Source organism: Ananas comosus, unplaced genomic scaffold, assembly GCF_001540865.1.
Source record: "Ananas comosus cultivar F153 unplaced genomic scaffold, ASM154086v1, whole genome shotgun sequence".
NCBI lineage: Eukaryota > Viridiplantae > Streptophyta > Magnoliopsida > Poales > Bromeliaceae > Ananas > Ananas comosus.
In genome coordinates, this window is record NW_017893612.1 from 20,484 (window position 1) to 30,852 (window position 10,369).

The 10,369-nt window shown below is 44.5% G+C and overlaps 1 long non-coding RNA gene across 3 annotated transcripts; it reads right to left on the minus strand.

Annotated features, from left to right (window-relative positions):
• Positions 1–289: 289 nt before the first annotated feature.
• Positions 290–9,653, minus strand: LOC109706437. Of its 3 annotated transcripts, XR_002215199.1 has the most exons (7): positions 9,469–9,653; positions 8,963–9,248; positions 2,724–2,790; positions 2,558–2,625; positions 2,378–2,442; positions 456–522; positions 290–357 (listed from the first exon to the last, which is right to left on the minus strand). It is a non-coding gene; the product is annotated as an uncharacterized LOC109706437 (long non-coding RNA). The 3 variants fall into 3 exon arrangements; XR_002215198.1 differs by lacking the exons at positions 290–357; positions 456–522 and having other exon boundaries at positions 2,313–2,442; XR_002215197.1 differs by lacking the exons at positions 290–357; positions 456–522; positions 2,378–2,442; positions 2,558–2,625; positions 2,724–2,790 and adding an exon at positions 7,197–7,436 and having other exon boundaries at positions 9,469–9,651.
• Between the last annotated feature and the right edge of the window lie 716 nt (positions 9,654–10,369).

Here is a 10,369-nt window from a genome sequence, read left to right on the forward strand (position 1 = left end):
CCTTAAATTCGATAACGAAACATGATTTATGTTACACACGGCTTTAACCTGTAAGGCGAGCATCAAACTGCGCGGAAGGCACAAAGTAAAAGTCGTCTCAACCCTGAGGCAACTCATCTCAAAGCCCTGAAGAACACCGACCTAACTCGAAGTATTATCCACCCAGCCTGGAAGGGCTTTACCCACTTAAAGGAGATACAGAGGAAACTGTAGATTCAACTTCAATAAAATATAAGGACACTTATATACATATCAAATTCCGTCACTCTATTTTTGGCTCAGTTAATACCTCAAGTTAAGCTTCTAAAAGCCTTTACACATCAGCCGGAGATACTCCGAAAGTCCGTTGCAAGCCCGCTGCGAACAATTTCCAAAACGGCATCATAGTCGTCAAATATCAATAGATATAGTCGGAATCTTGAAAATTCAGTTTCCTCACAGCAATTTCAGCTTACCTTTAGTTGGAACACCTTCTAAACCAGCCTCCCAGGTCACCAAAAGAGCTTAATGTGATTCGCAAACCTGCTGGGAAGAGAAAAGCTCAAACTGCATCAATTCGCTCGATTGATCCGCGTATAAGCCGAAATAACTTCATAAATAGCGGAACATCTCCAATAAGCTTCAAAGTAGCTTATCCCAGGTCTAAGGAGGTTCAATCACAGCTAATTAACTCATATTTAATAGCTGAATTCTCAGTTTAAGTCAGTTGGAAGCAAAAACTCAAAATCACTAATCAAATCGACGAATAGAACGCCGATAACGAAAAAAATTGAGTCGTTTACCTTCTCAAGCTTCCAACCAGCAACCCACTGGTTTGGTGCTGCGAAAAACCTTCCAAAATACCCTCTCACACGTCCACAAAGGCTCAGCGACACTCGCAAGCAGCGAAGAACAAGCGAGGCGACGAAATCGAGCTAAATCATTGATTTCTATGTAGAGAGAGAAAACTTCTAGAGAGAGAGAGTAAGAGAGGTGCAAGGCTGCTTCTCAGAGCTCTAGCATCATCCACAAGGGTCCAGGGGTCGTGCTGGGGTGATATGGATAGATATAAGATGTGAATTTACCGAAATAGCCTTACTGCCACGTATCTGGCACTGCGTACCGGTACACGATGTGGCTGTACCGGTACAGCAAGCAGAAAAAATACTGATTTCGCCAAAGCAATGCACTTTCTTGCTTTTAGCTTTCCAATCACCCTCTAACTTGTCCAAAAACTTGTCTAAGCCCTTTAGAATATGTAGGGTAGTTTCATTTACCTTTTCCCACGTTCGAACTTCGTAATTGACCAAATTCGAAGCATTACAATTGATAATGCATTTGCGATGCACTTTTCCATTTCCAGTTGCTTTCTCACTTCAATAACGTGTCAAAACCTTTCTAAGGTCCATCAAACGTCGTAGATCAGGTCCAAAGGCCATTCCAACCCTCGAACTTGTCAATAGGCCCAGATTCAGTATATTACATTCACCCCTCCTAAATAGAAGTTTCGTCCGCGAAACTAGAACTGAATCTTCATTCGAAATCATCTAAACAGGATGGGAAATCCCTTCCATCGTTGTTCATGAGTTCATATCACTATCTCGTAATAAAAAGCTCTTCTTTCATCCATAGAATCCATGATTTTAATGGATGAAATTCCATTCAACTTTTTCAATAATTCGAGGGTAAAATCCAACCCTTCTTATCATGCTCATTCATTCGAGAAGAAGAATTCTAAGGGTACCCTTTTCAATAGTGCTTAGTAGTTACACTTGGTACCTATCTTGAGTTCCAAAGAATTATCATATACTAGCAGTGGAATTCTCGATCATCCACTGATTCTCAAAAGTCAAAACTCTTTAAAAGATTGCACTCCCAGTGCAATTCTATTCCAAGATGAATTCATTTCCTATTTTCTCAATGAGGTTGAGGCTGAAGCCCAACTCGTCCCATCTTGATTATATAATTAGAGCGTAACCATTCCTTAATAGACTTCCTAGGTCACCTCTGATGTACAACTTGTGTTTAACAAGGTGATCAAATACCAATGATTACTTTGCATTATCCAGCAGTCATTGATAACGAACTAGTTATCCCCGGTAGTCTCCTTTCAATAGCAAATTGAAATTGATTATCCATCAATCCATTAAAGGTGGATTCCTGATGAACTATTCAGCATTATATCCCAACACCTTAATATCATATTTCTTTCTGCCACTAGGCGAGAATCCCAATTCACACTCATGGATACTGCTCCACGTCAATACTTATGCTCAGACGAATTCCATTCTCACTGCCTTAAACTATACATATATTCACAGGAATATAAAATAACTTCAACTTAGATGTCAAAGGAGACATAGAGGAAATTCACCCATTTCGGGAAGGTCCGACCCACCTATTATGAAGCTCAATCCAGCCACAAGAAGTCCCGAAACTCTACTCAACGGAGTCCCAACTCTGCTGAAAATGAAACACGGAAGGCGCGTCAAACTACGAGCGGAATGTCCAATTTCGGCACACATTGTATTTAGTACAAAGCAATAGCTTAAATTCCTATTTTTGGCTCAGTTAATACCTCAAGTTAAGCTTCTAAAAGCCTTTACACATCAGCCGGAGATACTCCGAAAGTCCGTTGCAAGCCCGCTGCGAACAATTTCCAAAACGGCATCATAGTCGTCAAATATCAATAGATATAGTCGGAATCTTGAAAATTCAGTTTCCTCACAGCAATTTCAGCTTACCTTTAGTTGGAACACCTTCTAAACCAGCCTCCCAGGTCACCAAAAGAGCTTAATGTGATTCGCAAACCTGCTGGGAAGAGAAAAGCTCAAACTGCATCAATTCGCTCGATTGATCCGCGTATAAGCCGAAATAACTTCATAAATAGCGGAACATCTCCAATAAGCTTCAAAGTAGCTTATCCCAGGTCTAAGGAGGTTCAATCACAGCTAATTAACTCATATTTAATAGCTGAATTCTCAGTTTAAGTCAGTTGGAAGCAAAAACTCAAAATCACTAATCAAATCGACGAATAGAACGCCGATAACGAAAAAAATTGAGTCGTTTACCTTCTCAAGCTTCCAACCAGCAACCCACTGGTTTGGTGCTGCGAAAAACCTTCCAAAATACCCTCTCACACGTCCACAAAGGCTCAGCGACACTCGCAAGCAGCGAAGAACAAGCGAGGCGACGAAATCGAGCTAAATCATTGATTTCTATGTAGAGAGAGAAAACTTCTAGAGAGAGAGAGTAAGAGAGGTGCAAGGCTGCTTCTCAGAGCTCTAGCATCATCCACAAGGGTCCAGGGGTCGTGCTGGGGTGATATGGATAGATATAAGATGTGAATTTACCGAAATAGCCTTACTGCCACGTATCTGGCACTGCGTACCGGTACACGATGTGGCTGTACCGGTACAGCAAGCAGAAAAAATACTGATTTCGCCAAAGCAATGCACTTTCTTGCTTTTAGCTTTCCAATCACCCTCTAACTTGTCCAAAAACTTGTCTAAGCCCTTTAGAATATGTAGGGTAGTTTCATTTACCTTTTCCCACGTTCGAACTTCGTAATTGACCAAATTCGAAGCATTACAATTGATAATGCATTTGCGATGCACTTTTCCATTTCCAGTTGCTTTCTCACTTCAATAACGTGTCAAAACCTTTCTAAGGTCCATCAAACGTCGTAGATCAGGTCCAAAGGCCATTCCAACCCTCGAACTTGTCAATAGGCCCAGATTCAGTATATTACACCAACATTGCTTGAAAGCAATATCATTGGTGCATCGACCAATCGCGAGTGCTCCAATCCTCAACCGAATCCTTGCTCTACTACGAGATGGCACGTTCCGGCACATCTCCAATCTCAATCCATAAAAGAGCATTATCCTCAAGCCCTACTTCACTTAGGAGCATCAACTTCGATCCTCTATCTCTCGTGGCTTCCAAGAGCTCAATGTCCCGCACGAGCAGTATATCCTTGAATACCATATGCCACGATCATCATCAACTCGTTCTTGCAACGAATTCACAGGAACTCCCGTTCGTAAATTCAAGCCTAACTCGTCGATAAGGCTACTCGCTCAATCCCTTTCCTCAAATCCACAGGTGGACCACAGGTCACCAATCCTACGTAGGCCTATCGCCTAAACCGGTCTCAACTACGCATAGCATCTCTCGCTCACTAGCGTAGACCCAATCATCATTATTGGGCGAAATTCTTATTGGAGAATTCGCACACACTCCAACCAGGAGCAACTAAGACCCAAAACCACATCAAATCCTTGGGTTGGGTCACTACACACTCGGTGTATCCTCGATCTCACGATCCAACACGTGGCATTCCACGCTCCCGGGTCTCAGCTCGGACTACCGTCCTGACCGAAACTCTGCCCTACATTGGGCCGCTGTCTCTCACAGCTGACTGCGCCTGCCCAATGGGCCCAGGCTCCACGGTCCACAAATGGTCCAGGCACGGGTCGTACCCAAGCACTACCCGCCATCGTCGCCCTACACGACATACTCTATCTAGTCACACGTACCACCATCGGCTCCTAAGCACCTAGTGCGAGCCACCAGCCTTACGAGTGTTCCATGGCCCGCTTCACACTAGCAATGCTGAAGTGCTACTGCCAACACACACTCCCGGCTGAGTCAAATCCGCACTCTCTGAGTATCTATACTCGAGCGCCCTACGCCGTACGTCTCTATAACGTTCCACACTATGTCCAGTAATAGGCAACCTTGCCTATGCACGCTGACCAAGCAAGCACAACTTTCAACCTCAAACTGAGGTACTACTAGGTCTACGTGCCTGTACTCGGCAACTAACTTGCTATTCTCTCAACAGTGATTCTACTTTCCACTGCTCAACCTACCGGATCTACATCCGAATACTCGGACTACTCGGGTATCCTCCAGGTCACGGCGCAATTCTCACAATCAACTACCTATTGTTTTGAGAGTCGCTTCACCGTTTTGTCTTTACCACGAGTCTCACTTCTCGTCCCACCATCATCACCAGCATCTGCCAGTGCTATCCAGCTCTTTACCTGCTCAAATAGGTGATACGCTCCCACAACGCAAGCATGCTCGGGAATCTACGCTTACCCGCCCCTTGGTCCCTACTACGATGACATATCGATTGTAGTAAATGACCACATGGCATATGCATGGATGCGCCAACTTCACACTCTACAGAAGCCTATGCTTGCTTCAATTAACTCATACCTGCCATAGTATCGTCGATAACAGCAGGTTTCACAACCCGGTTGGCATATCCACGGCCTCATGGCGCCCGCGACGAACCCTTCGGTTATCACCTCCTCACCACTCACTCTCCAGACCATGCTGTAGGTGACACACCTGCACGCTGTCTCGGAGAGGAGAAAACCATCGCCAATGCTAAGGTCTGGCCATTCACAACGAATCACCTTTCATCACACAGCGCACACCGCTATGTCTGGTGAGAACTACAATCCCACATCCCGAAAAGTTAGGTAGATAACACTTCCGAGGTTGGGATTGCAACCGCAATTCAAGAATGTGCACTGCCCAAAATTGGGCAATTTCAAGCTACGAGGACCGGTTCCTCTGGCCCAAGGACCGGTTGCATCAAGCAACCCCGCGACCAACAGCTACGGGGACCGGTCTCTCCCTACAAGGGACCGGTCCCCGAGAGCAATCTCCGCGAAGTGCAGACTTTGCACTATTTGCTCTCGTGGACTCCAATTCCAATGCACTTTTGGTGATTTAAACATCTTCGGCTTTTCCGAAGCACACAAACACGACCCTTGGTCGATTCTAAGCGAAGTCTAACTCTCGTATTCCGAGAATTCACTTCCTTACATGCACCACCTCGACCACGTCCGGCCAAGGTCTCCGCAGAGGCACATCGGCCAATTCCTCGTCATCCCGCACTACGTTCGGGACACAACTCACGATACGAGAGAATTCCTACTCGTATTCCCTCACGGCACGGTCTACCTGCCGTAGCTTCGGGAACCTTTCCTGAAGCTTTTCTTTCTCAGCATCGGAAAATAAACAGGAAACATTGATCCCCGAAACTCATCCGAATCATAGGAGGAAAACTAGGCAATCGATTCCTCGAATGCCTTTCCACCACACCTTCGCCGATTGTTTGCAAGCAACGCACAGCTAGGTGTATCCTCTCACTCTACAATGCACAGGCCCCCCCCCCCCCCCCCAAAGGGAGTCTCTATGGAGTCGACCCACAACTCCACGATAAACGGATCCGTATTCTCTCCATCAAAGGCAGACGGATCAAATCGCTTAAAAGTCACGAGGGCCGCCGAAGCTGGCACCCTCACCGTCTTTGCTTCCGAGGTGCTAAAAGTCGGATTGCTCGACCCCGACGGAAATACTTCCGTCGCAACTTCCGGTCGTACTCGACGAACGGCAGCTGGTATAGCCCCCAGCTGATCTATCGTTTCCTGGGGTCTTCACATTCGCTCCCCCTGGCATACGGCAGCTTCCTGCTGACGCCGCACTAATTCGACTCGTCACCCCGCCACTCACACAGTAGTGGCCAATTGCTCACGAAGTCCCAAGTCTCCGTTCATTTTGGATTGCTCAAGGAACGACACTCGTCCCATCCCGCGCCGATCTACATGAAGATCGCCTACGCGGTGCCATCGCTTCCTAAGACACGACAACTCGGTCGATTCTCGACCCTCAAGGTCGAGCGCGAAACAACTAACACTTACTCAAATCGAGCGAAAGTCATGCAAGGGTATCTATTCTCAACACCCGGTTTCATGTTGTACGCGTCCAACATGAACATCCTCGTTTGAGAATAAACCACACCTCGAATCCACCTCTAACATCCGTTTTAGAGATTTATTATCCTGACCCAATCGATCAATCTTTCGCCATAAGCCATAAGTCCTCGTCTCTCACGAGCCTTATTCTCCTATGGTTTACTATCCTAGGGTCTCCTACGTCTGCCTAAACTATTTTTCCATTCTCTATTTTATGCTCTGATACCATCTTCTGTCACGACCCGCGACCCCCGCCTCTTTGGTCAGGTTCGCAGCGCCGCCGACAGCGCTGAATGGACAGGGTTTCCCCTGTACTGCGGACAGAGTCTCCCCTGTACATTCAAGGCAACGCAATCAATACAATACGAAGGTTCCAACCAGAAACAGTATTCAGCAAACAGATTGCATAAGGAAGGTATCAACAACATAACACATCCTATATTATTACATACATTCACATTCACATATTTTTACATTACAATTCTTTTTACATTCTTTTTCATCCAAATGCAATCTAATTATTACAAATTACTCATTACAAATTTGATACATTATGTTCCTTTCATTCCTTAACCCCTAAGCTATGTCGACGGGGTACTGCTAGCTCTGGTCTCTGGGTAGGGCGCTATCTACGGAGCTACGCCCTCGCCTCGCGCCGCCGCGCCGCACTCGTACAACCTGTAAACACCCCAAAACAACGTGGGGTGAGAACCAACTCTATGGTTCCCAATGGGTACGGCCACCCAAGGGAAAAGCTCGACCAAAAGGTCTAAGTAGGCCCTGCAACATGTTAGTTCAACAATATACAATGCAAATATATTCAATTGAAATACATGTTAGGCCTAACAATATGCAATATGCAAGTCATGCAACTCTATGCAACATCTAGTAGATCATTTGAATTCTACTTTTACTTAGGTACCTTAGCTCATATTTCTTTACTCTAAGGTTTCTATTACCTCAGTTCACAACTCAAATTCACATTACTCTAAGGTTTCTATTACCTCAGCTCTTACCTTTAGGTTTCTATTAACCTAATCAAGCTAACCACCCGACTCGGCCTCGAGTCAAACATCCGCGGATAGTCCGCGCAGTGGCCGCCCTCGGTGACTTAACCAGCTGGCGGCGAAATCGTCGCACACGCCGAACACTAGTTCAAGTCCCTTGACTTGGCCATCTGGCGGCGAACGAATCACACCTCACCCAACAATAGCCCAAGTCGATCTGGCGGCATAATCCACAAACTGGCTTAACCATCCGGCGGCGAAATCGTCGCACACGCCACGACAATGGTTCAAGCCCCGGGCGGTGATCTCTGCACGCTCACCCCCAATCCATCCTTGGTATCAACCTCGGCGGCGAAATCGTCGCACACGCCCTAGCCTTGATACCAAGGTTAGCATAGCACAAGTCCTGGGATTCCGGAATCCACTTCCACAGGTCGAGGGTCCATAGCCAACCCTATGTTGTCGACCTAGAACATCCTAGTGGTTGCTACCACTATACTCAACAACCTAGATTCAATGCCACTCTAGGTTTACTATACCACAACCTAGGTTATAAAACTCTAGGTTTACTAGTTCAATCTATGTTCACTAACAATAGGTTCAACATCACTATGTCCGACCTATGTTTATTAACACTAGGTTCGATATCATTCCTGTTTAACCTATGTTTACTAACACTAGGTTAGATGCCACTCGATCTATTTGACACCCTAGTTGTCCATCGAGTATTCTATGGTTTTCACGTTCTTATTTCCAATGTCATGTTCTCTACGCAATTTGGAGTTATCAACCAAGTTCACATGCATATATAATCTCACAATGCTAATCATGCATTATAATCTCACAAATTATTTATATGCATCTACTTAGCATTTTTACTTATGTCATCAACATGCATTTCATTCTATGCATTATGCTTACATGCTTTCTTCGAGTTTACATGCATATATAACCTTTTATATGCACCTACTTTAGCATTTACATATCATTATTATCATGCTTTACATTATTATCATGCATTACTAGTATTATGTAAATTGCTCATTATACATTTCTACTTAGCATTTACATTAACATGCATAATTATCATACATTACACCATTATCACGCATTATTTCACACTTATATGCATCAACACAAAATCTTAACTTGCTTAGACATAAAGGCGACCTAGTCGCTTCGGTAAGCACAACCTACCTCGATTCGCGTTCCGATTGCTTGTCGACACTTGCAATCGGCCTCCCGCGGCATCGGGCGCCCGGTTCCGTCGGAACTTGTAGTTGCGCACCAACCGCGCATCGCTTCGCAGCCCCGGGTAAAAAGGGTCTTCGTTTTGCTGTTACGATGCTTCAAATCCGTTTCCAGGATTTTACGACGTCGCCTCGGCCCTCCAGGCGGAAACGAAGCCTAACGTCCGTTTCTTTAATAACTTCGCAACGGCTCGTCGGATTGCCGAACCGTCTTCGCCAGCGCGTTCGTTTCCCTAGCAATTAGGTTTACAGAGGGTTAAATTAGATCAAACCCTCATATTTCCAAATATTGCATTTCTAACCCTAGGTTTTCAATTATGTACGAAATCACCAAATTGATCCTAGATTCTAGCATTTATCCTCTATTTAGCATGCTAGGATTCCAAATAAACCATTTCTAGAGCATATAATTGAAGCTCTACAATTCTACCATTAAAGGGGTTTGAAGCTTACCTCTCAAATTAGCTCCAATAGAGAGGAAGATGATGATGAAGATGAAAATCGACTTCCAAACTTACTTCTTCACCAATTCCCTTAATTTTGTGAGAAATCTAGAGAGAGAAAGAGAGCTTTTTCCTTTCCATTCCATGCGTGTGTGTATGCTGCCTGTGTGTGTGCGCTTGCGGGTTGTGTACGCAGCTTGAGGGAGGAGAAGAAGGGATTTAATCCCATTTTACCATTTTGCCCCTCAACTATATACTATTCACTTCGGGCAATTATATTTTCGTCGGAGCCCTTCTGAATGTCCGTTTGAGCTCAAATTTGACAGGCATACTCGGTTTTACTTAATAAGTCCAAAGAAATTTTAATATTTCAGTTTCGACCCCGTTTGGTCACTAAACTGTACCGAACTGCCATCTTTATCAGATAGCTTTCGGATCCTATTTCTCACTCTACGAGTGTCAGAATAATATGAAACTTTAAATCTAGCCTCATAAAAATAAGTCTGACATATCTGCCATTTTCATATTTCTGACATGTGCATTTTCTGCTAATTTATCTGCCTCGTTTCCAACAGAAAATTCTAGATCTTCTGTTTCATTCGATTACAACACAAGTCACTTCTGACTTATGTTTTACTTCTCTAAATCCAATAAAATAGATATCTCACACTATTTTTATTTATTTTCACTTTTATATTAAAATCCGGTATGTTACATTCCACCGCAACCGCCCGGAACCATTTAAATGTACACCGTAAACTTCATGATTTTCGAAGTTCGGTATGTATACAACATCAGCGTCAAGTACAAAAATGGTCGTCTCTATACATATACGGGTACAACTTCAACCTCTCCAAAAGAAAACACCGAGAGGTAGACCACTATCGAACGATCCCTCGGTAAGCACCGCT